The following is a 27,143-nucleotide window of genomic DNA, read 5'->3' as shown; positions in this document are numbered from 1 at the left end:
TATATCTGATGGCAGACATCTCCAGTCACTGCCCCTCTGATGACTGACCACCAACTGACGGAGTACCACAAGACACTCTAAATCATGCCGAAATAATACTTCTAATGCTGCAAGAAGGATTGGGACATGAGAAAAATTATTATCAGCAGTTGGACAAATATATTGCTGTCACTGTGAGTCTTGTACTGCCTACCCTTGGTGCACAAATATTATTTTAGCAGTTGTACCAAGACAGGAGAGGGGGAAAGGTTGTGGAATAACGACCTGAGCTGCCGACTTTGGAGCTGGGTTTGAGTCTCGGCATCGTCTCAGCATCCTGGGATTCTGGGCAAATCACTCAATCCCACCCTGTCTAGCACAAATGAATGTGTCCTTATGTAATGTAACTGGTGTTCATTTAAATCGCTCCAGTCACTTTAACCCATTGACCGCCACGGTGGTAGCAACAAACACTGCGGCGGTATCAGCCAACAGCCAGGCGGAAGACAATGTACCGCCCACCCCATCACAACCCGCCAATCTGCCAGCTTTTCCGGGGCGGTACCAACGCCATCAAAAGCACGGCGGAAACAGGACTTGGAAGGGAAACCACTCACCTCTAGACACTCAACGAAGAACCAGGACGCCATGGAGCCCGAGCTGCAGGTCCTGCTCATGCTGGTTTACCTCCTCATCTACCAGGAATACGAAAGCCGGCGGTGACAACCACGGTGAGTACTTCACCTAGTACACAGGGGATTGGGGGAGGAAAAAGAGAATGACACACACTCAACTCGCAACACCCCCACCCTCACCCACAACACCATACACACAAACACATGCATCAACATTACATTTACACCCTGTAACCCCCTGGAAGAACGCAAGAACAAAAGGGATTGACTTAAACAGTGATATTTGAGAAATAGGCAGATATACGTAATAAATAGAAAAACAGTATTTACAAAAATATACAATATGTACATAAGACGGTACATTGCCCATTCAAAATGTCCGTGGGCCACTGGGCCAAAAATCATGGGCCAAGCCCACACTTGACTCCTGCCTCAATACGGAGAGAACAATGCAGGGGCATCAGGTCGAAAACACACAGGCACCACAGAGGAATAGGGAAGGGGGGGCACCTCACCCGGAAAATGGAATAACGCCACTGCTCCTCGAGGGGGCTCCATTCCCACTGCTTGGTCCTGGGGAGTGCAAGGCCACAGTCTCTCTAGTGGGTGGTTGGCCTACTGCTTGCTCCTGGGGAGTGCAAGGCCACAGTCTCTCTAGTGGATGGTTTGCCCACTGCTTGGTCCTGGAGGAGTGCAAGGCCACAGTCTCTCAAGTCTCTCAAGTGGGTGGTTTGCCCACTGCTTGCTCCTGGGAGTACAAGGCCACAGTCTCTCTAGTGGGTGGTTTGCCTACTGCTTGGTCCTGGGGACGCAAGGCCACAGTCTCTCTAGTGGGTGGTTTGCCCACTGCTTGGTCCTAGGGAGTGCAAGGCCACAGTCTCTCTAGTGGGTGGTTTGCCCACTGCTTGGTCCTGGAGGAGTTCAAAGCCACAGTCTCTCAAGTGGGTGGTTTGCCCACTGCTTGGTCCTGGAGAGTGCAAAGCCACAGTCTCACAAGTCTCTCAAGTGGGTGGTTTGCCCAATTCTTGCTCCTGGGGAGTGCAAGGCCACAGTTTTCCAAGTGGATGGCTTCTTCCACTGGTTCTGGAGTGGGCCTTGTGCCCAGTGTGCTTCATCCTGCCAAGGATAGGGTGAGTGGATGCCTTCTTCCACTGGTTCTGGACGGGGTTTTGTGCCCAGTGTGCTTCATCCTGCCAACGAGGGGGTGAGTGGATGCCTTCTTCCACTGGTTCTGGAGGGGGCTTTGTGCCCAGTGTGCTTCATCCTGGATGGTGCAAGGTCACAGTCTCTCACCTGGGTGTCTGAGGCACGAGATTTGCAGGGAACAGGTTGCATGATAGTCCATAGATGCAGGGCTAGACTCCATTCTGCAGCGGCTAAGGCTGCAAACTGGTGGTAGTGCTGGTGCTGGTGGGGGTGCTGCCAGTGGTGGTGGGAGGCTCCAGCCCTTCTCCTGCAGTCTCGGACGGCTGCCCACTGGGGCTGCTGCTGCTAGTAGTGGTCCTACTCTCAGCGGTGCAGGTGGCGGTGCTTGCGACGGGGCCTGCGGTGGTGCTAGCGGCGGTGCAGGTGGCGGTGCTGGCTGTGGTGAAGGTGCCGGTGCCGCCAGTAAAAGAGGGATGCTCCAGCCCTTCTCCTGCAGCCTCGGACGGCTGCCCACTGGGGCTACTGCTGCTGACAGTAGTGGTGCTAGCGGCGGTGCAGGTGTCGGTGCTAGCGGCGGGGCTGCTAGCGGTGCTGGCCGCGGTGCAGGTGGCGGGGCTGGCGGTTGTGCTGGTAGCCACCAGGCCTTCACCTGCAGCCTCCGACGGCTGAAATGCCTTGCCTGGTGTTTTCTGCCCCTTTCTCACCTTGGTAGATGGTGGTGTGAACTTGGGTCTTTCAGCTGGAGTTTTTGAAGAGGCCTTGCTGGGTGGTTCGTGCTCCTTGCCCTTGCTGCATGCTGTCCCCCACTTCACCTTGGCAGGTGGCGGAATGGTTTTGTCCTTTGCAGGGGTTGGTGGCACACTGGCTGGGATGACGGGTGCCCCCTTTGAGCCTCTGTGAGTTGCAGGTACCACAGTGGAAGTCGACTTGGTGGCTGAGGTGCTGGCCTGGGTTCTGGACACCCTGGCCTGAGGGGAAGGATGTGGCGGTAGGGGTAGGGAAGAGGTCTATGTTTGCCAGGAAAAGCTTCTTAGAAACACTGAGGCAGGAAGAGGGAGAGGGTTTGGGAGTGGAGGGAGAGTGAGTGGTTGTAAGAGGTGTCTGTCTGCTGAGTTTGGGTGCAGGTGCATGGGCTGGATGCTGTTGTGAGGTGGGTGGCTGTTGGGTGGGTGGGTGATTGCTTGCGTTTTTGTACTTTGGAAGGATGGGTCACAGACACACTGGGAGAGGACACAGGGGACATGTGCATGGATGTGGGGGTGGTGACTGCACGTGAGGGGTGTGTTGTGATGGGCATGCTGGGGATGGAGGTAGTGGATGAGGATGTAGTGCATGCAGGTGTGAGTGGAGACGCTACTGGGAGGGAGGTGGATGATGAGGAGGAGGGGGACACAGTGGAAGCAGTGGATGTTGGTGTGTCTGAATGGGGATGGTGCTTGTGTGAGTGCCTGTGAGATGAAGTGTGGTGTTTGCGTGAGCCACTTCTGTGTGTTGATTTGGGTAAATGCTGGGTTGAAGGTGTGCTTGGGATAGGCTGGGGTTGAGGGGATTGGGTCTGGGTAGAGGAAGTTGTAGGGGGGAGGCTAGAGGCAGGTACAAGGGCTGCCATCAGTGCTGAGGCCAGAGCCTGAAATGCTCTCTGTTGGGCCGCCACGCCAGAGTGAATGCCCTCCAGGTATGCATCTGTTTGTTGCAAATGCAGCTCGACACCCTGGATGGCATTCAGTATGGTTGACTGCCCAACAGTGGGGGATCTCAGGAGGTCAATAGCTTCCTCACTGAGGGCAGCAGGGCTGACTGGGGCAGGGCCTGAGGTGCCTGGGGCGAAGGAGATGCCCACCCTCCTGGGTGAGCGGGCACGGGAAACACGCTGAGGGGCTGCTGGGAGGGCGCTGCTGGTAGTGGGGGCGGCGGCTGTACCTGTTGTTGGGGTGGGCACAGAGGTGTCCGCCAGGGAGCTTCCATCAGAGGAGGAGTTGCTGTCTGTGGTCTCCCCTCCTGTCCCTGCCGTGGTGCTCCCCCCGCCCTCCGTCCCACTGGTGCCCTCACCCTGGGTGGATTCGGCCTCCAGGCCCATGTGGGATGCAGCGCCCTCCATCCCCGGTGCCTATGCTCCTCCGCCAGATGATGCTAATGCACATAAGGACAGGGTGACAAAACAAAAAGGGGGGTCAGAGGATACACTTGGTCAATGCCAGCAACACCACTACCGTTGGCGTACACAACACACAGGGAGCAGCACTACCAGTTACTAAGATAGTCACCAGCCCATGGGGTACAATGCCTACCGCCATTAGCTGCCCAGTAGTAGATGCCCACTAACACTATTGGTGTAGGAGTGCTTTAGAGCCTGCCCAACAAGGGACCTACCCTGCCACCTTCGCCCTGGCCTAGGGGCACCCATAGCCCACATCCCCCACCCACGTAACTCTTAACGCACGCAAAGTCATGATTCAAAATCTGTACTCACCCCCTTGTGGCTGCTGTGATGCCTTCAAGCGCCCATCCAACTCCGGATAGCCCACCGCCAGGATGCGGAACATCAGGGGGGTCATGGTGCGACGGACACCCCTTCCTCGTTGGGAGGCCAGCCCCAGCTGGGCCTCCGCCGTCTTCTTTGCCCAGCGGCGCAGGACCACCCACCTTTTGCAGCAGTGGGTGCTCCGCCTGTCAAAGACCCCCAGGGTCCACACCTCCTTGGCGATGGCACGCCAAATACTCTTTTTCTGGTGGGCGCTGATCTGCATGGAAAAGACAGCAGAAAAAGGATTAGTCATACCGTCTGGACTGTCATCCTCATGGCCCACCATATCCCTCTGATCCCCTTATGCACATATATTGACCACTGTACATGCAGCACTCTGCCCAGGACCCTTCAGCCCCCCTACATGTGGCTTACACACACAGCACTCCATACATTCATGGCCCACGCATCATGCTCACAGTGTACTCACCTGTTTGTCTGGAGGACCATGGAGTAACGTGTACTGGAGTAGGACCCCATCCACCAGTTTCTCCAACTCCTCCGCAGTGAAGGCAAGGGCCCTTTCCCCAGACACATGAGCCATTGTCACTTCCAGACACAGGTCACAGCAGCACTTGCAGTGTAGGTCCTCTCCTGTTGAAGGTCAGGTAGCAAGTGAGTGAACAGATAGAAAATGGCAGTCACGTCCGCAGCAGTGCATACCGTCATCGCCGGCGTACATCGCCATTGGCTCCTGGAACCCATAGGCCCCAATGATAACCAATGTGAATTTGCAAGGCGGTCTTCGGGCCGCCTACCGCGACGGCGCATAACGCCAGCGGAATTACCTCATTTCCACTTGTCCCTCCTCACAGGTCAGGCAGCCGCCATTTCAGGGGGGCCCTAGGCATGGCACCTAATTGCGTCACAGCAGACACTGGCACAGCAACTGACTGTCGGATTCACATACTGGTTCTGGAAACAAAATCATCATTAGTGCAATAGATGTGTGAATATGACCCTCTGCTCACCGTTTTCTTCCATAGGCCTCAACCGCTGAGCCTGAATATGAGATGGCGATATCCTCCGGTGTACAGACCCCTGGTGGGCCTTACGACAATGGAGGACAGGCACATTATCCTAACCTACAGACTTGATCGGGCCACAATCCAAGAACTGTGTACCCAATTGGAGCCAGACCTGATGTCAGCTATCCGCTAGCCCACCCTCTAGTGCAGGTCCTGTCAGTGCTCCATTTCCTGGCAAGTGGTTCCTTCCAAACAACAGCGGCCATGGAATCAGGGATGTCTCAGCCAATGTTCTCCAACGTGCTGACCAGAGTGTTGTCAGCCCTGCTGAAACACATGCGCAGCTACATTGTATTCCACCAGGTGGATGATGTGGCTACAGTGAAAGCTGACTTTTATGCCCTGGGACATATCCCCAACATCATTGGTGCCATTCATGGTACACATGTGGCATTTGTCTGCCCCCACCCCCTGGAGAAATGAACAAGTTTACAGGAATAGAAAAAGCTATCACTCTATGAATGTGCAGATGGTGTGTTTGGCGGACCAGTACATCTCCCATGTGAATGCCAAATATCCTGGCTCTGTGCATGACACCTTTATCTTGAGGATTAGCAGCATCCCATATGTGATGGGCCAACTCCAGAGGCACCGGGGGTGGCTAATAGGTGAGCCCAAGGTCCCCACACAGTATAAGTAGGTATCTGGGTATGGGGTTGTCCCTAAGGGTTAGTGTGTGTCTAACAGGTATCCCTCGATATTTGCAGGTGACTCTGGTTACCCCAACCTCTCATGGCTACTGACCCAAGTGAGGAATGCCAGGACAAGGGCAGAGGAATGTTACAATGAGGCACATGGGCGTACAAGGAGGATTATTGAAAGGACCTTCGGCCTCCTGAAGGCCAGGTTCCGGTGCCTCCATCTGACACGTGGATCCCTGTACTACTCACCCAAGAATGTGTGCCAGATCATCGTTACCTGTTGCACAACCTGGCCTTGAGACACCAGGTGCCTTTTCTGCAGGAAGATGAGCCTGGAGATGATCTTGTGGCAGCGATGGAGCCTGTGGACAGTGAGGAAGAGGAGGCAGAGGAAGAAGATGTTGGCAACAGAAGTAATATAATACAGCAGTACTTCCAGTGACACACAGGTAAGACACTGTAACTTCACTTAACTTTTTAGTTTTCTGTTGGACATTGTACATGGCAGCCTGATTTCCCTATGTCTATGGCCACTTACTGTACCCTTTGGCATCTCTATTTTCAGATCTCTGTGTCTCACTCTGGTTCCTGCTATGTGTACTGCTGCCCACCAAAGGTCATTCCAAAGTATATTTAACTGTACATATGACTTGCAATGCTTTGATCATGTTGAACTAATACATATTTCAATCATTTGACAGACTCCAGATTTGTATTTGTTCCAAGGGTGTTTATTTAAGTGCTCATAAGTAGAGGGGGATGTGCAATGGGCTGGGGTGATAGTGGAGGAAAGTCCAGGGTAGAGTCCAGTCTCTTGGTATCACAGGTGCATTGTCCAATGGGGCATAGGAAGGGAAGTAATGGCAGTTCAAGGTGGACAGGGTGACAGAGTTGGACAGAAGGGTGACAATCAGGAGAGTCTTATTTTCTGGCAGAGGTCTTGGCAATGTTCTCTGTCTTCTGCCTGGATCGCAGGGACCGTTTGCGGTGTGGTTCTCCTTCTGCAGAGGGTGGGGTGCTGGTGGCCTGTTGGTCCTGTGGCTGGGCCTCCTGTCCACTAGCGCCAGTGGAGGTGGAGGGCTGTTCTTCCGTGTGGCTAGTGTCAGGGGCTCGTTGTTGTACCACTGCCTCCCTTATGGTCTTGCCCATGTCTGCCAGCACCCCTGCAAGGATGACCAGGATGATGTAGATGTTTTTGAGGTCCTCCCTGATCCCCTGGTACTGTCCCTCCTGCAGCCGCTGGGTCTCCTGCAACTTGGCCAGTATCTGGCCAGAGGTCTCCTGGGAATGGTGGTATGCTCCCAGGATGTTGGAGAGTGCCTCCTGGAGAGTGGGTTCCCTGGGCCTGTCCTTCCCCTATCGTGCAGCAGTCCTCCCAGCTTCTCTGTTGTCCTGTGTCTCTGTCCCCTGAACCGTGTGCCCACTGCCACTGACCCCAGGTCCCTGATCGTCCTGGGTTTGTGGGGTTGCCTGGGGTCCCTGTAGTGGTGGACACACTGCTGACTGACGTGTCCTGGGGACAGTGGCATGGGCCCGCTGAGTGAGTGCTGTGGTGGTGTTTCCTGAGGGGGGGCACTGTGGTGGGTTGGGACTGTGGCAGGGTAACCGACTGTCCAGGGGTCCCTGATGGGACAGGTTGGTCATCCTGATCCAGACGTGCAGAGCTGCTGTCGTCACTGTGGGCCTCTTTTGGAAGGGGTCTGAATGTAGCTGGCACCTCCTCTCCGGTGACGTTGAGAAGGGGTCCTGCAGGGATGCAAAAGCAGTGTTATTGTATCTGCGTGTGCCATCTTGTGCATGGGTGTGTTTCCCTGTATGATTGTGATTTCCCTGTCAGCTTTACCTTGTGTGCGTGGTGATTTTGTGGGCTGGGTGAGTCTCTCTACTGGGCATGCTGTGGTGATGGGTGTCCATGCAGGTCTGTGATGGGGGTCCATGCATTGGTGTTACATGCAGGGCTTGGTATTGGGATGGGTGGTTTGTGATAGTGTGGTATGTGTGAGGTGGTGAAGTGATGAGGGTGAGGGTAGGGGTTGTTGTTTGTGATGGCAAGCAGGTAGGGTAGGGGGATAAAGTAGTAAAAATTTGACTTACCAGAGTCGAGTCCTCCTGCTACTCCTGCGAAGCCCTCAGGATACATTATTGCCAAGACTTGCTCCTCCCATGTTGTTAGTTGTGGGGGAGGAGGTGGTGGTCCACCGCCAGTCCTCTGTACAGCTACCTGGTGTCTTGCAACCACGGAACGTACCTTCCCCCGTAGGTCATTCCACCTCTTCCTGATGTCATCCCTCGTTCTGGGGTGCTGTCCCATGGCGTTGACCCTGTCCACGATCCTCTGCCATAGCTCCATCTTCCTTGCAATGGAGGTCTGCTGCACCTGTGATCCGAATAGCTGTGGCTCTACCCGGATGATTTCCTCCACCATGACCCTTAGCTCCTCCTCTGCAAACCTGGGGTGTCTTTGGCGTGCCATGGATGTGGTGTGAGTGGGATGTGTGAGGATGTGTGGGGTGATGTGTGGAGTGTTGTGTTGTGAGGTGCGTGGATGGTGTATGGGTGATGATGTGTTGTGCCTCTGATTGAGTGGGTGCTCCTGGCTTGTCTCTCTCTGCTTGCTATCTTTTTTTGCTGTAAGGGGTTGTGGGTAATGTGGGTGTGGGGTTTATAGTGGTGTGGGTGTGGTGTGTGTATGTGTGTCAGGTGTGTGTACTTTGATTTGTCCAATGTGGTGGTGTCTTGTAAGTGTGTGTGTATTTTGAGCGCAGCGGTGTGTACCGCAATGGTTTACAGCGGTTGAAAGACCGCTGCGGTGATTTGTGGGTCGTGATACTGGGGGCGTATTCCTGTTGCCGTAATGGTGTGGGTTTTGGTACCGCCAGTTTATCACTGACCTTTGGTCTGGCGGACTTGTGTGGGTGTCTGTATAGTGGCGGATGTCTTAGTGTGGGTCATAATACCCGTAGTGGAATACCGCCGCGGTCACAGTATGTTGGCGGCCGTCAGCATGGTGGTAGGCAGCATTTACCGCCAGGGTTGTAATGAGGGCCTATGTGTTGTTCGCACTGCACGGAAGCTTCATCTTCCGTGATACTAAGGTCGCACCATCTCGGTTCCTTCCTAGAAGGAGAGGAAGATATGCTCTTCCCCATGGTCTTTACTCCACTCAGTGGACCTGGGGGGAGCGGGGCGGGGGTGGCAGTAACGTAGGGGCTACAGATAATGAATACTTAGTCAACTACAAGGATGCTGTAGCATGGGAATAAATGGTTTCACATAATTTCTCCACTGGCCTCTCATACAAAAAGCTATTTGCTGCTTTGTCAGCAAGTAGCTCTGTCAGCTGAAAATGTTCTAATGTAAGTATTCTCTCCTTCCATGGAAAACTGCTCAGAAATATTTGATTAATCAGATGAACTCATTCAAAGAATGTCTGGAGTTCCCCTTTAAGTGACCTGCCTCTGTCTCTAGACTCTTTAAGGATGTTGACGGTAAGCAGCGAGATGCCAGCTCTGTAAGTCATGAGGAAGCCAGGCCATGCTGGGACATCTCCAGTAATTGTGAGTAAGACAGTGGAGATTTACAGCCGAAGGAGAGGGGGGCTACCCTCGAGCGTCTGCAAGCAACTAGTGCCGCACTCACGAGGAGTCCATACATGCCAACATTTTAATCACGTAAAGTGGGAGATTTTGAAAAACAAATCAGGGGAATGTATTTTCCACACCGACTTCAGTTGATGAAGAAGCACTTTTTGTGGCGGGAGATGGCTAAAAGTAAGCCATTTTCAGTTAAAATAATCTGGAGTCTCCCGCCTGGACCGGGTCAGTTGGCAAGCATAGGAGACCTACTACCTACCTTGCATAGTGTTGGGGGAAACGGGGACCCTTTGTCAAAGCTCTGTGCCACACTATTTAAATATTGTTCTGATAAGTGCTGTTCATAAGACAGGCACCATGAGATCCCTCATACTTACAGTAATGGTAGCAAGACAGTCCACGGCCACAGAACTGTACAGCAGTTCCATGTTCCATGACTGATAATGGAATGAGGCTACTGGTTTAGGGACGGGCGGCCTATAAAGAAACAGCGATTCTCTTCTGAACCAACAAAGAAAAGGCCATCGGTGATGTCAGTCTATCGTCCGAGGCTGACTACCATACCCAGAGGCCCAGAAGGGCCTGTTAAAATCTGTGTGCATACGAGGTAATAAAGATCGATTATGTCATAGATAGGTAGATAGATAGATAGATAGATAGATAGATAGATAGATAGATAGATAGATAGATAGATAGATAGATAGATAGATAGACCTTGACCCAAGGGTATAACATGGCTTTACAGGAGCACAAGATAAAGTTATGGAAGATCCGACTTTTTTGTCATAGGCACAGGGAGATTAAGAGATATGCCCATTTAACCCACATCTCCTTCGGGACAATCTATCCTTCCTCACCTCTGACTTTTCTTCATAAATGACAGTGACCCTTGGTCAGGTCCCTCTGGCAATCACTCCTGATTAGTGGGCGTGTTCCCAGTGCGCCTCTTTCTGGTTAATTAGCCACATAAAGTTGTGGGGTCTGAGGGTCGACACTGAAGCTTGAGGGGCAGAGCTGACTCTTTACGGACTCCTAGCTTAGCTCTGCGTGGACTGGTTGATCTCTTATCTCTAGCAAGGCCCACCTGTGGCCCAGGGAGGCCTGAACTAAGTAAGCCTGTCTCTTCTAGTCCCATGACGTTTGCACGATCTAAGGTCAGTGCCTTCGGGCATATGAGACCTGCACTCCGATCAACACTGTGGAAGGGGGTATCTCATTACCCCGAGGATAAGGTTATTGTTCTGAAATTAAATGCACTGCACTAACGAAAATCTACCTCTAGCTAACAGACATCTTAGGCCTCATACTCCATCTTGGTTGTAATATTTGCTGTCAATTACCTTGATAACGTGGATAAACTTGTATTTTCATTCCTTAGCAGATTAATGCGTGAATGTCCTTTTCACAGACAAGACAATGATCTCCTTGAGAATATTAAATGTTGCTTCAGGTTAACTACTTTTGTTTAAGATTGCACCTTGCTGTCTTAGCAGAATCACACATAATGTAGCAATAGCTCTAGTACAGGTAGTATTCGTGAGACGCTCCATATTGTAGAATTATGAGAGATTCCTCAAATGTATTTTCTTGCAACTGTTTCACTCTGCTTAGCTCTGATTGGCCTATTTTATGGGAACCATGTACAACTGTAGTAAATGTATGAAATCCTTTGTTCAGAACAATATTAAAGTGTGCTCTCTTTGAACTGGATGTGTCGAAGGTCTTTCCTTACTGATCCTTCAAGGTGAATCCATGCTGGATGGCTTTCCCATTTTGTACATTTTGTTTTACTTACCTGAACTTAACTGAGTTTTTTAATTGACTCTGTATTTACCTGGCTTTGCGCTCTGATTGATTGATTAATTGATTTTATCTATAATACTTGATTTTCATATGACTAGAACTGAAAATAAACCTTTAATGTTTAAGGCCTCTCTGTCATTTTTGAAGGACTAAATGGGTTCTGAGTGTTCCTACTGAGATTTCCAAATTCAATGATTTATTGAGACACAGATTCCTCAAGGAGCACTAAAATCCGTTAAGGGATTAACACCACTCTGCCCATCTCGCGCACAAAGGAACGAGGTGTAGCGCAATGTCAAATTCTGGCAGCAGAGGATGGTTTAGTACTGGGCCTGTATGGTTTGCATTGGAACTGTGTAGGTAAGTCGAGATCAAGATCGGAGACTGTCTTGTTCTCATAGACTGCTCTATGGAGGAAGAGCACAATGAAAGTAAGCAAACTGCAGAGCACAAACTTCAGATACAGAGACACTAAACCACAAGTGTGTCTCGAAATGGATTATAAAAAGTAAAGCTTGAGACTCCCAAGTCGTCAAACTGAAGCTGTGCATTAGCGTGGAGGTCAGCATGAGTCTGCCAGTCTTCTATGCTGGGTGAGGGGACATCACTTAGGAGGATCAAGAACACTCGCCTGGAGCCTGTAGCACCAGCTTCTGTCTGACCCAAGACCAGTGGGCCCTGTGACGTGAAGGAGATCACTTGGAGGGAGCAAGGTCCAGTGGGGATCATTTTGCTGGGGTCCCAGCAGATTGTAAGATTTCGGTCAATCAGGACTGCTTCACTAATCAGGCTGTTGGCCCATGTGCTCAAGTCTGTGACCCCACTTGCCTGATGGGGATCACTGTGAAGAATAAGGGTTTCTGCCCTTAGTGCTGCCCTGTGAGAGACAGAGAGCCATTGCCCTATACAACGTTGTGACCCACAGGGGTCAACCCTCTTGTTGTGCTGCCTTCCACCCTTGTATTCCAGTTAAGGGCCGCAGTAAAGAGAGACAGCAGTCACCTGTATGTGCTGCAGTGACCCTACCTGCATGTATGGAGGAAGGGGACGTTAAGGAGAAAAAGGGCTTTCACCCTGACCCCACATACAGCAGAGAAGACACCACTGGCCATGACTCGTGAAAGGTGAGAGAAACGACTTCAAGTCCCCGTCTGGGACCATCGGAGACCTACCCCAGGAGAGACTTACCACCAGAGGAGCCAAAGAAAACAGCAGCTGCCTCAACCAAATCTTCCTACCGTCTGTACACCATCAGATGGCCGAGGGGCTCCCAGGAACTCGGAACGACCACTCTGCGAAAGCCGGAAAGGCTAACATATAAGGGGAACTTGTTCCGAATTAATGCGTTGCAGCACGGGGACTTGGAAATCATGCCAAAGAGCCCCATAGAACTTCTGAGACTTGAACACATTAGCAGGCCTAGCTTGGATATCACCACGCATGAATGGGAATTACCCATTAGCCATTAATGGTGAAGTGGGACTAAAAAGCTGATCCAAGTAATGCTAGTGGGGTTGCCTGAAGAAGGCTGTGTATACTGCTTGCAGTGTTGTATTGCACTTTGTATTTGCAGATAAATACTAGCAAGTATTTGACCGGGCAATTATTGGGGTTGCTGGATGTGTTTTGAGTTGTCAGTCTGTGCTTGCCTTACACTTCCCTCCTCCCCAAGAAGCCTTGGACTGCTACCATTGTGAATCAAGTGCTGAAGGGGTATTTGGCCCAACTGATCAGAGCCCATAGTAGGATGGGCCTCGGGACATCAGGAGTAAAAGGCCTCTAAATCCACAATTGGGACCCAGTAATTGCTGCTTGCCCCCTGGCCCTCTGAACATGATTCTCAAGAAATATATTATGCTTGTGTCAATTCTGCTTATTTCCAGTTGCCACTTATCTGGGTGGAAAGTTGTTATGCAGCTTTATTCCTTCAAAGGATATACTTTAGAGATAACCTGAATAGCGGGAACAATACTTATCTAAGGAGAAGGAGGATTAGCTTTAAACAAATATTAGAACATTGGAATGCTGGAGGCTCCATTAAAAACAATGGAGTGCTGCGGGCTTTTACTGGCCGGTAAAAGCCCGCAGCGCCAACATTCCAATGTTTGCTTTGTTCACAGCAACAGCTGTGAACAAAGCCTCACGGAGCCCGAGGGGATTTAAATCCCCTCAGGCTCCGTGAACATTTTTTTTTTTAATAGAACATTCTGCCCTGTGTGGCAGAATGTTCTAATAGCCTTAGAACCCGCCGTAGCGGGCTCTACCGGCTATTAAAGTCCCTCTCCCTTGTTAAATGCCCTCGCCTTCGGCTCGGGCATTTAACGCGGGGAGCGGGCCTTTAATAGCCGGTAGAGCCCGCTACGGCGGGTTCTAAGGCTATAGTAGAACACTGGAATGTTGGGAGCTCCTTTGAAAACAATGGAGTGCTCTGGGCTTCTAATGGCTGGTAGATGCCTGGAGCTCCAACATTCCAATACTGTAGTTCACAGCTGTTGCTTTGAACAAAGAAATCCCCTTGGGCTCCGTGAGGCCTTTATTTATTTATTAGAACATTCTGCCCTCTAGTGCGGAATGTTCTGATTGCCTGATAGCCCTGTGTAGCTGGGCCATATCAGCATTAAAGACCTGCTCTCTTGTTAAAGGCCCGAACCGTAGGCTCAGGACTTTAACGCTGAAGTGGGTTTTCAAAGACATGTGAGTGGTTTGAAAGTGTAGAAAGAGGAATCATTAAGCTAATATTAATGCCAATACTAATAATCCTAATTGGGACACAATGTGTTCTTCTCTTTATTAAAGGTTTTTGGATATGCTTCATTAAAGGGTGGGACAAATTGTAGGAAAAAAATCAGTCAGCAATGAACAGAAGAAAAGGTATACGAGTGACATCGCACTTGGAGAGAGCCAAAATCAGGCCTACAAGATATGCGAGCTCCAGATGAAAGAATTCAAAGCTGATGACTTCTGTTTTATGATATCTCTTTAAAAGGGAACAATTGTGATGATTCTAATGATTTGTCGGGGGGAGAAGAGGTTTATAACATTTTTCTGTAATTGAAAGCATTGCATTAATGAAAATGGAACTCTAGCTAATTTAGAAATTTCACGCCTCATACTCCATCCTGAGACATTTGCTGTCTACATCCTGTATCTCGTGAATAAACTCATATTTTAATTCCTCAGTAGAATAATATTTTAATGTACTTTTTACAGGGAAGGCAACAACCTTACTGAGAATATTAAATGTTGCATCAATTCAACTGCTCCTGTTCAAGGTTGCGCCTAGCTGTCTTAGCAAAATCACAAATAATGAAGCAATATTTGTTCTAGTACAGGTAGTATACGTCAGAAGCTTCAGGTTGTCGAACTATGAGAGAATTCCTAAATGTATTTTCTTGCATCTGTTTCACTCTGTATAACTCTGATTGGTCTATTTTATGGGAACCATCTACAACTGTAGTGAATGTATGAAATCATTTGTTTACAATCCTTTAAAAGTGTACTCTCTTTGGGTGTGTCAGAGGCCTTTCCTTACTGACCCTTAGCGGTAAATCCATGCTGGATTGCACTCCAATTTTGTACTTTGAATTTTACTGACCTGAACTTTACTGAGTTCTTCGATTGGTTGAGTACTTTAACTAAGCTTTGCACTCTGAATTATTGATTAATGGATTTGTCTATATTAATCAATTTCTATATGATTAAAACTGAAAACTAAACCTTTAAGGTTTAAGACTTCTCTTGTCTGTCATTTTTGTAGGACTGAAAGGGTTCTGCGTATTTATAATGTGATTGCCAAATGTAATGCTTTATTGAGACACAGGTTCAGCAAGGAGCACCAAAACCCGCTAAGGGATTTGCACCACTCCAAGTCCATCAGTCATGCAAAGGAATGAGTTGTCGTGCAACATCACTGTCCAGGAAGTCAAACAAGCAGGGAACTGACAACTGTAGTATGTCCCCCTCACCCCCAGAAAATCTGCCTCGGATCGAACACTGCACCTACGCTGCAAATGAGTTTTTGACTCTGCCTTTCCCATTCACTGATAAATAAATATTTTGCTCACAAGAATGCGGACTTCTGGATCCCCAGTAACTCCTGCTTTTTGAGTGGAATACTGTTACTATCTATCTCCAATATCAGTCTTGTCTACTGTCCCACTTTAAATCCTGCATCTCTGATGCTCACCCTGGAAGATGAATAACCCCATTACTGTTTTTGTCACTATTTATGTTACTAAAGCCTACAACGATTAAACTCATATTCCCATACCAAACTGTGAACGGATGTATTCTTTTGATGGTTCATGTATTAGGAACAATAGCGTGCTAGTTGCATGTATTTTATATCAGATTGTTGAAAACTGCTGATTAACTATTCTGCTCAGGGTGCTGAACTCATTGTATAAACCTGAGCCTGCATCCTGGATGAGAAAAACCTGTAACCCTGTACATGGACTTAAAGAATGTGTTTAAAGTGACACAATACTTTGGCCTCCGCGGGATGCAAAGGAGATTCCCAACATCTGCTGGCACCCCAATTACGAATGATCAATATGAGCAGAATTTATTAAATGCTTTGATGTTACCCAAAACAAATTGTAGTAGTCATGTATGCTGCCCACCAATTTCCTCATATTGAAGTGTCCCAAGGGAATGTTCTTCGTAATTCAGCTTCTATAAAGTCTGCTCTGCCCTAATACTAATGCTGCTATGTATGGTGTACGTACTAAATTGTTTCCCATACCTTCCCTGAAAGATTTGAATCTGTTACAGTAACAAGCCTCTGAAAGTGAGAAACAGTACTGGATCTAGCAGAAGTGTGCAAGGGATCCCGAAGGAGTGTGGCAGGACAGTCCAGGGCGAGTGGTTGCACTGAAATTTCTACCCCTCAACCGTACATGGTTCTATCATGGAGTGCCCATGTTGGTAGGGATGGGATGTTATGTGCCCTTGCATCCCACTGGTCTGCACACTTCTTTACTTCCACTGTCCATAATTACTTCTTGTGTCACCCATCAGTCCCATAATTCTGGGAAAGAGATCTAGACCACCCCAGATGGACACCCTCCTCCTTGAGGTCTGTTCATGCATCTGCTGCTGGATTTTAACCGGATGCTAATGTGTGTTAAATACTCATATATAGTTGTTACTGTATGTTTCCAGAGTGGGTGGAAGCTACTACAGCAGATGCCATCACAGTAGCAAAGGAAATTTCTTCCATGCTCAGAAGTCCAAGCCACCTCTCAAGCACTCATGGAACACATTTAATTCCATCTGTAGTCCAGGAGATTTGCAACACCCTAGAGATAGATCAGCACTTCCACTGTGCCTATCACCTAGAGTCAACAGGCAAGGAGAAGAGAAATAAAGGTATCCTTGTAGGAGGCTGGCCTGGCTTATAGTTGGTACTTACACCTTGTGCCAGATCCAGTTATCCCTTATTACTAGATTAGTGGTGTTCTAGCAGCTTAGGCTGATAGAGGTAGCTATAGCAGAGCAGCTTAGGCTGGTCTAGGAGTCAGAAGACGTATATCATATAGGTACTATATCATAAGAAAGACAATACTCATAAAATAAAGGTACTTTATTTTAGTGACAATGTGTCAAACATATCTCAGAGGATACACTCCCTTAGGAGGTAAGTAAAATACACAAAATACACACACAAACCAAAATCAGGTAAGTAAAACAGTCAGAAAGTAGTGCAAACACTGTAGAATACAATATGATGCAATGCGCCTAGGGGCAACACAAACAATATACTAAGAAAGTGAAATGCGAACCACGAATGGACCCCTAGGCTAGTGTAGTGTGTAGAGGGTGGCAGGGAGTGTAAGAAAACACAAAGGGTGTCCAAGACACCCCACCCCAAGACCCTGGAAAGTAGGAGTAAAGTACTACTATTTCCCCAGAAACACACTAAAGTCGTGATAGAGGATTTTGCAAAGACCACAACAGACTGCAAAGCACTGAAGACGGATTCCTGGACCTGAGGACCTGCAAAGGAAGGGGACCAAGTCCAAGAGTTGTGAAAGTGTCCAGGGGGGGCCGGAGCCCACTAAACCCCGGATGAAGGTGCAAAATGGCTGCCCCTGGATGGAAGAAGCTGAAGATTCTGCAACCACGAGAAGGTGCTAGGAACTTCTCCTTTTTGCAAAAGATGTCTCACGGAGTGTTGGAGGACGCAGAGTTGTTTCCTTGGCAAAATACCGCAAACAAGCCTTGCTAGCTGCAAGAGTTGTGGTAAAAGAAAAAGGGTGCTGCCTGGGCCCAGGAAGGAACAGGATGTCGCCACTTGGGAGAGGGAACAGAGGGGGCCCTCAGCAATGTAAAGAGCCCACGCACAAGAAGGTAGCACCCGCAGAAGTCCTTGAACACGGGTTCAAGAAGTCTGAACACGGCAGTCGTCTCAACACTGCAAAAGCGTGTCCCACGAAGCCGGAGATCAATTCAGGGAGCTGAGTATCACAAGACAGAGTGCTGGGGACCTAGGCATGGCTGTGCATGAAGGAGTATGTGGAAATGTGCACAGAAGCCCTTGTAGCTGCAGTTCACGCGGTGCACAGGATTAATGTCCAGAGAGGGGAGGCAAGGACTTACCTACTCCAAATTTGGACAGTTGGACCACTGGGCAGTCTGGGTCACCTGGGTCCACCACCTGTGTTCCAGGGGCCAAGCTCGTCAGGATGAGAGAGGCCCCAGAGTACCGGTGATGCTGAAAATTGGTGCCTGCTGAAGCAGGGGGAAGATTCTGTCAACCCATGGGAGATTTCTTCGTGGCTTCCAGTGCAGGATGAAGACAGGCAGCCCCCAAAGCATGCACCACCAGGAAACAGTCGAGAAAGCCAGCAGGATAAGGCGCTACAATGTCGCTGGTAGTTTACTTGCTACTTTGTTGCAGTTTTGCAGGCGTCCTGGAGCAGTCAGCAGTCGATCCTTGGCAAGGTCGAAGAGAGAGGTGCAAAGGAACTCTGATGAATTCTTGCAAGTCGTTATTTGAGGAAAATCCCACAGGAGAGGCCCTAAACAGCCCTCAGAGGAGGATTGGCCACCTAGTCAGGTAAGCACCTATCAGGAGGGGTCTCTGACGTCACCTGTTGGCACTGGCCACTCAGAGGCCTCCAGAGTGCTCTCACACCTCTGGATCCAAGATGGCAGAGGTCTGGGACACACTGGAGGAGCTCTGGGCACCACCCCTGGGGTGGTGATGGACAGGGAAGTGGTCACTCCCCTTTCCTTTGTCCAGTTTCACGCCAGAGCAGGGACTGGGGGTTCCCTGAACCGGTGTAGACTGGCATATGCAAGGAGGCCACCATCTGTGCCCTACAAAGCATTTCCAGAGGCTGGGAGAGGCTACCCCTCCCAACCTTTAACACCTATTTCCAAAGGGAGAGGGTGTAACACCCTCTCTCAGAGGAAATTCTTTGTTCTGCCTTCCTGGGACTGGGCTGCCCTGACCCCAGGAGGGCAGAACCCTGTCTGTGGGGTGGCAGCAGTGGTAGCTGCAGAGAAAACCCCAGAGAGTTGGTTTGGCAGTACCCGGGATCCATAGTGGAGCCCTGGGGATGCATGGAATTGGCACCCCAATACCAGATTTGGCATGGGGGGACAATTCCATGATCTTAGACATGTCACATGGCCATATTCGGAGTTACCATTGTGAAGCTACATATAGGTGTTGACCTATATGTAGTGCACGCATGTAATGGCGTTTCCGCACTCACAAAGTCTGAGGAAATGGCCCTGAACTATGTGGGGGCTAGTGCAAGGGTGCCCTCACACTTAGTAACTTTGCACCTAACTTTCAGCAAGTGACCGTTAGACATATAGGTGACTTATAAGTTACTTAAGTGCAGTGAAAATGGCTGTGAAATAACGTGTGCGTTATTTAACTCAGGCTGCAGTGGCAGTCCTGTGTAAAGGTTTGTCTGAGCTCCCTATGGGTGGCAAAAGAAATGCTGCAGCCCATAGGGATCTCCTGGAACCCCAATACCTTGGGTAACGAGGTACCATATACTAGGGAATTATAAGGGTGTTCCAGTGTGCCAATTGAAATTGGTAAAAGTGGTCACTAGCCTATAGTGACAAATTTAAAGGCAGAGAGAGCATAAGCACTGAGGTCCTGATTAGCAGAGCCTTAGTGACACAGTTAGTCACTACATAGATATACACATTCAGGCCACAAACTATGAGCACTGGGGTCCTGGCTAACAGGATCCCAGTGAGACAGGCAAAAACAAACTGACATACATGTAAAAATGGGGGTAACATGCCAGGCAAGATGGTACTTTCCTACACAACCCCCCCCCCCCAAAACGAGACGAGGGACAATAAGGCTAACCTTGCCCAGATGAGTCTTCATTGTCTAAGTGGAAATATCTGGAGAGTCCATCTGCATTGGAGTGGGTACTCCCAGGTCTATGTTCCACTGTATAGTCCATTCCCTGTAGGGAGATGGACCACCTCAACAATTTAGGGTTTTCACCTTTCGTTTGTTTTAGCCATAATAGAGGTTTGTGGTCTGTCAGAACAATAAAGTGAGTACCAAAGAGGTTTGGTCTCAACTTTGTCAGGGCCCAGACCACAGCAAAGGCCTCCCTCTTTATGGCAGACCAACGCTTTTCTCTAGGGGTCAACCTCCTGCTGTTAAAAACAACAGGTTGATCCTGGCCCTCAGTGTTAAGCTGTGATAGAACTTCCCCTATCCCTTATTCAGAAGCATCAGTTTGAACTATGAATTGTTTGGAGTAACAAGGGCTTTTTACGACAGGTGCAGAGCACATGGCCTGTTTGAGCTCATCAAAACCCTTTTGACAGCTAGCTGTCCATAATACCTTTTTAGGCATCTTTTTGGATGTGAGGTCATTAAGAGGGGCAGTTATACTGCTATAATTCTTTGTGAACCTCCTGTAGTACCCTGTGAGGCCTAGGAAGGCTCTCACTTGGGTTTGAGTTGTAGGGGGAGCCCATTCCATAATGGTTTGGATCTTCCCCTGCAGTGGTGCAATCTGTTCCCCACCTACCAGGTGGCCCAGATAAACCACTTTCCCCTACCCATTCTGGCACTTTGAAGCCTTGATAATGAGGCCTGCCTTTTTGCAGGGCCTCTAAAACTTTCCATAGGTGGACCAGGTGATCATCCCAGGTGGATCTAAAGACAGCTATATCATCGAGATATGCTGCACTAAAAGCTTCCAATCATTGGAGGACTGTATTCACCAACCTCTGAAAAGTGGCAGGTGCATTTTTCAATCCAAAGGGCATAACAGTGAACTGATAGTGCCCTCCAATGGTTGAAAATGCTGTTTTAGGTTTAGCATCTTCTGACCACTTAATCTGCCAATACCCTGCAGTTAAGTCAAAAGTGCTTAGATACTTGGCAGAAGCCAGTGTATCTATTAGCTCATCTGCCCTGGGTATATGGTGAGCATCAGTTTTGGTTACTTGATTGAGACCTCTATAGTCAACACAAAACCTAATTTCCTTTTTACCACCTCTCTGTGAGGTTTGGGGACAAGCACCACTGGGTTAGCCCAGGGGGTTTCAGAAGGTTCAATCACTCCCAGATCCATCATTTTCTGTACCTCTTGTTTAATGCAGTCCCTGACATTGTCAGGCTGCCTATAAATTTTACTCTTGACAGGTAAACTGTCTCCAGTATCAATTGTGTGCTGACACCAGGTAGTTGTACCTGGAATCAGTGAGAAGAGGTCAGAGAACTGATCTAGGAGATTTATGCAGTTGTCCTTCTGCTCAGCAGTAATGCAATCTGCTAACACAACTCCCTCCACTAAGCCATCAGCTTCAGTGGTGGAGAAGAGGTCAGGGAGAGGGTCACACTCTTCCTCCTGTCCCTCATCAGTGGCCATGAGCAGGGTTAAGTCAGCCCTGTCATAATAAGGTTTCAGGCGATTGACATGAAGCACCCTAAGGGGACTTCTGGCAGTGCCCAGGTATACCAAATAGGTGACCTCACCTTTTTTCTCCACAATAAGAGGGGGCCACTCCATTTGTCTTGGAGTGCTCTTGGGGCCACAGGCTCCAATACCCAAACCTTCTGTCCTGGGTGATACTGAGTCAGGATAGCCTTCTGGTCATGCCATTGCTTTTGGAGCTCTCGGCTGGCCTGAAGGTTTTTGCTGCCCTTTTTCATGTATTCGGCCATTCTAGCTCTGAGGCCAAGTACATAATCCACAATGTCTTGCTTGGGAGCTTTTAAAGGTTGTTCCCAACCCTCCTTAACAAGAGCAAGGGGACCTCTTAGAGGGTGTCCAAAGAGGAGTTGAAAGGAGCTGAAGCCCACTCCTTTCTGGGGTACCTCCCTATAAGCAAAAAGGAGGCATGGCAACAGGACATCCCATCTCCTCCTGAGTTTTTCAGGAAATCCCATGATCATGCCTTTGAGGGTTTTATTAAACCTCTCCACCAGTCCATTTGTCTGTGGATGATAAGGAGTAGTGAACTTTTAAGTTATACCATACTCCTTCCACTTAGCTTTGAGGTATGCAGACATGAAGTTACTACCTCTGTCTGACACCACTTCCTTGGGGAAACCCACTTACAATATTCCCAGGAGGGCTTTTGCCACCGCAGGAGCTGTAGTAGTCCTTAAGGGTATAGCTTCAGGATACCAAGTGGCATGGTCCACTACCACAAGGATAAATCTATTTCCTGAAGCTGTTGGAGGGTCAAGGGGGACAACAATGTCAACCCCTACCCTCTCAAAGGGCACCCGCACCCCAACCACTGGGAGTGGAATTAAGGGGGCCTTAGGTATGCCACCAGTCTTGCCTCTGGCTTGGCAGGTCACACAGGAGCAACAAAACTCCTTGGTGTCCTCTGACATATGAGGCCAGTTAAACAATGGAACAAGTCTGTCCCAAGTTGTACTCTGGCCCAAATGCCCAGCCAAAGGAATATCATGAGCCAAAGTCAGAAGAAACTCCCTATACTGCAAAGGGATGACCAATCTCATGGCAGCTCCAGGTTTAGGGTCCCTTGACTCAGTGTAGAGGAGGTTATCTTCCAAATAGACTTTATGGCTATCAGTGATATCCCCATTCTGCTGTTTGACAGCTTGCTGTCTTAAACCCTCTAGTGTTGGACAGGTTTGTTGTGCCACAATCAGCTCTTCCCTAGCAGGTCCACCTGCACCCAAAAGCTCAGCAGTGTCTGCTGCCAGCTCATCTATTGTAGGTTCTGCACAGGGAGAGGATTCCTCTGCCTCAAAAGGGGAATCTTCTGGAGAGGGAGGGATAGTATGCAAGCATTTACCCTTTCTACCCCTAGCTTTTGGGAGCACTTGGTCAATTTTTCCAGGATCCAAGTTTCCCCGTCCTCCTTGCTTCTGGGCCTGAGCCCTTGTGAGAGCAAAGATATGCCCTGGAATGCCCAGCATTGCTACATGAGCCTCCAACTCCACTTCAGCCCAAGCTGATGTCTCCAAATCATTGCCTAGTAAGCGGTCTACAGGTAAATCAGTGGCTACCACAACTTTCTTTGGACCAGTAACCTCCCCCGCTTGAGATTCACAACAGCCATGGGGTGGCTAAGAGTGTTGTTAAGAGCATCAGTCACTTGGTACTGCTAACCAAGTAGGTGTTGTTCAGTTTCTCAATCACCATAGTGACACTGGCTCCTGTATCCCTGTAGGCCTCAATCTCAACACCATTTATTAGGTGAAGTTGCTTGTACCCATATTAAGGGGACAAGCAACCAAGGTGGTAAAATCAGTACCACCATCAGAGACCAAAACAGCCTCTGTGGTCTCCCTGACAAGACCAACCCCAACTACATTACCAATGGTGAGCCCAGCTACACCCTTTGATTGGCTATTTGTAGTATTCTTCCCACCAACACTGCTATTACTAGGGGCACCAGAGGACGCAGTTGGGGTTGTGGTAGTGGGAGCCTTGGTGTTTTTCTTTGGACAAGGGGAATCACTTGCCCAATAGCCTTTACTTTTACATAAATAACACCATGGCTTCTTTTGATTGTTTGAAGAGGATTTGGACCCACCTCCCCAAGAGGATTTCTTTGGGCCTGATGAAGACTCAGAACCCTTTTTATCTTTGTCCCCACCCTTGTCAGAAGACTTACCATCCTTCTTCTTGCCATCCTTGTCACCACTTGTATGAGGTTTTCTGCTCACTCTTGTTCTGACCCATTTGTCTGCCTTCTTTCCCAATTCTTGGGGAGAGGTCAGATCTGAGTCTATGAAGTACTGATGCAACAAGTCAGACACACAATTATTCAAAATATGCTCTCTCAAAATAAGATTATACAGGCTTTCATAGTCAGTCACCTTACTGCCATGTAACTATCCCTCCAAGGCCTTCACTGGTCAGTCTACAAAGTTTGTCCATTGTCCAGTCTTGAGAGGACTCTTTTCTGGTATCTCTGAACGTTATCCTGTATTGTTCAGTGGTTAAGCCAAATCTATCTAAGAGTGCATCGTTCAAAACTTTGTAGTTGTTGGCATTACTCTCCCTGACAGTAAGGAGTCTGTCCCTACCTTTGTCAGTGAAAGATAGCCACAAGATAGCAGCCCACTGCCTTTGAGGGACCAACTGTACAATACAGGCCCTCTCAAGTGCAGAAAACCACTTGTTTGTGTCATCCCCCTCCTTGTAAGGGGGGACAATCTTATGCAGGTTTCTTGAATCTGTTTCTCTAACAGGATGACTATCAAGAATACTGTTGCTGCCACCATGGGGAACTAACCCCAACTTCTGTCTTTCCCTCTCTACATCTAGGGACTCCCTGTCTAAGGCCAACTGCTGCTGTCTCAGGTTCAGTCTGGCCTCTCCCAACCTGAGCTTTCTGAGTTCCCTGCCTAGAGTGTTATCCTCAGGGTGGGAGGCTTGGGAATTCTCTGACACAGAGGTAATGTGGGAATGGGCAGAAGAGGACCTATCTCTAACCACCTGAATTCTAGTTACCTGGCCTTTTGGAATGAAAGGTGCCCTCCTAGTGTGTGACCCCCCCCCCACCAGCTTCACTAGATTCCCTGTTAAATGAAAGGTCTTTGGAACTACCCTCCCCAGAGTCCTCAGGGACCTCCACTGGAACTATCTGGGTACCCTCCTCTTCTACCTCCTGATCCTGGGTTTGACCAGTCTGGTTCTGGTCACTTTCAAGGAGAAGGCTAAGAAGGAAATCTTTGGTAGGGTTCTTACCAATCCCTAAACTTCTTTCTATACAGAGACCCCTTAAACTTTTAAAGTTTAAATTGTCATAAGTTGTCTGCACAACCTTGGGAGTGGCCTCTACTACAGACATAGTTGAAAGAAAGAGTTTAGGGAAGAGAGAAAAAGTTTAGGAAACTTTTAAAGAAAAGAGAAAAACAATTTTTTACTTTTCTGAAACTTTTTAGAAAGTTTTTAGAAAGAAAGTTAGACTGTTTAGGGTAACTGTGTATATTTCTAAGTATTTAGAATATGGTTTTCTTATGAAAAGCACCAATGACAAAGTGGTAAAGCAGTTACAAGTACTTATCCCATCGCTGCTGCCAATGTAGGAGGCTGGCTTGGCTTATAGTGGGTACCTGATGGTATTTACACCTTGTGCCAGGTTCAGTTATCCCTTATTAGTAGATTAGTAGTGTTCTAGCAGCTTAGGCTGATAGAGGTAGCTAAAGCAGAGCAGCTTAGGCTGAACTAGGAAACATGCAAAGCTCCTACAATACCACTTATATCATACAGGTACTATATCATAAGAAAGACAATACTCAGAGTTACTAAAAATAAAGGTACTTTATTTTAGTGACAATGTGCCAAAAATATCTCAGAGGATATACTCCCTTAGGAGGTAAGTAAAATACACAAAATATACACACAAACCAAATTCAGGTAAGTAAAACAGTCAGAAAGTAGTGCAAACACTGTAGAATACAATAGGATGCAACAGGCCTAGGGGCAACACAAACCATATACCTAGAAAGTGGAATGCGAACTACAAATGGACCCCTAGGCTAGTGTAGTGTGTAGAAGGTCGCTGGGAGTGTAAGAAAACACTAAGGGTGTCCAAGATACCCCACCCCAAGACCCTGGAAAGTAGGAGTAAAGTACTACTATTTCCCCAGAAACATACTAAAGTTGTGATAGAGGATTTTGCAAAGACCACAACAGGCTGCAAAGCACTGAAGACGGATTCCTGGACCTGAGGACCTGCAAAGGAAGGGGACCAAGTCCAAGAGTTGTGAAAGTGTCCAGGGGGGAAGGAGCCCACTAAACCCCGGATGAAGGCCGGATGGAAGAAGCTTAAGATTCTGCAACAACAAAAGGTGCTAGGAACTTCTTCTTCGTGCAGAAGATGTCCCATTGAGTGCTGGAAGATGCAGAGTTGTTTCCTTGGCAAAATACCGCAAACAAGCCTTGCTAGCTGCAAGAGTTGCGGTTGAAGAAAAAGGGTGCTGCCCGGGCCCAGGAAGGACCAGGATGTCGCCACTTGGGAGAGGAGACAGAAGGGGCCCTCAGCAACGTAGAGAGCCCACGCACAAGAAGGTAGCACCCGCAGAAGTCCTTGAACATGGGTTCAAGAAGTCCGAACACGGCGCTCGTCTCAACACTGCAAAAGAGGGTCCCGCGAAGCCGGAGATCAACTCAGGGAGCTGAGCATCGCAGGACAGAGTGCTGGGGACCTAGGCTTGGCTGTGCATGAAGGATTTCATGGAAATGTGCACAAAAGCCCTTGTAGCTGCAGTTCACGCAGTGCACAGGATTACTGTCTGGAGAGAGGAGGCAAGGCTTACCTCGTCCAAATTTGGACAGTTGGACCACTGGACAGTCTGCGTCACTTGGGTCCACCACCTGTGTTTCAGGGGCCACGCTCGTCAGGATAAGAGGGGTCCCAGAGTACCGGTGATGCTGAAGTTTGGTGCCTGCTGAAGCAGTGGGAAGATTCTGTCAACCCACGGGAGATTTCTTCGTGGCTTCCAGTGCAGGATGAAGGCAGGCAGCCCCCAAAGCATGCACCACCAGGAAACAGTCGAGAAAGCCGGCGGGATTAGGTGCTACAATGTCGCTGGTAGTCTTCTTGCTACTTTGTTGCAGTTTTGCAGGTGTCCTGGAGCAGTCAGCGGTCGATCCTTGGCAAAGTCGAAGAGAGAGGTGCAGAGGAACTCTGATGAATTCTTGCAAGTCGTTATCCGAGGAAAAGCCCACAGGAGAGACCATAAATAGCCCTCAGAGGAGGATTGTCCACCTTGTCAGGTAAGCACCTATCAGGAGAGGTCTCTGACGTCACCTGCTGGCACTGGCCACTCAGAGGCCTCCAGAGTGCCCTCACACCTCTGGATCCAAGATGGCAGAGGTCTGGGACACACTGGAGGAGCTCTGGGCACCACCCCTGGGGTGGTGATGGACAGGGGAGTGGTCACTCCCCTTTCCTTTGTCCAGTTTTGCGCCAGAGCAGGGACTGGGGGTTCCCTGAGCTGGTGTAGACTGGCTTATGCAAGGAGGGCACCATCTGTGCCCTTCAAAGCATTTTCAGAGGCTGGGAGAGGCTACCCCTCCTGAGCCTTTAACACCTATTTCCAAAGGGAGAGGGTGTAACACCCACTCTCAGAGGAAATTCTTTGTTCTGCCTTCCTGGGACTGGGCTGCCCAGACCCCAAGAGGGCATAACCCTGTCTGTGGGGTGGCAGCAGCGGAAGCTGCAGAGAAAAGCCCAGAGAGCTGGTTTGGCAGTACCCGGGGTCCATAGTGGAGCCCCGGGGATGCATGGAATTGGCACCGCAATACCAGATTTGGCATGGGGGGACAATTCCATGATCTTAGACATGTTACATAGCC

The sequence above is a fragment of the Pleurodeles waltl genome, chromosome 6 (assembly GCF_031143425.1).
Source record: "Pleurodeles waltl isolate 20211129_DDA chromosome 6, aPleWal1.hap1.20221129, whole genome shotgun sequence".
In the NCBI taxonomy this organism is placed as follows: domain Eukaryota; kingdom Metazoa; phylum Chordata; class Amphibia; order Caudata; family Salamandridae; genus Pleurodeles; species Pleurodeles waltl.
This window is presented reverse-complemented; position numbering follows the sequence as displayed.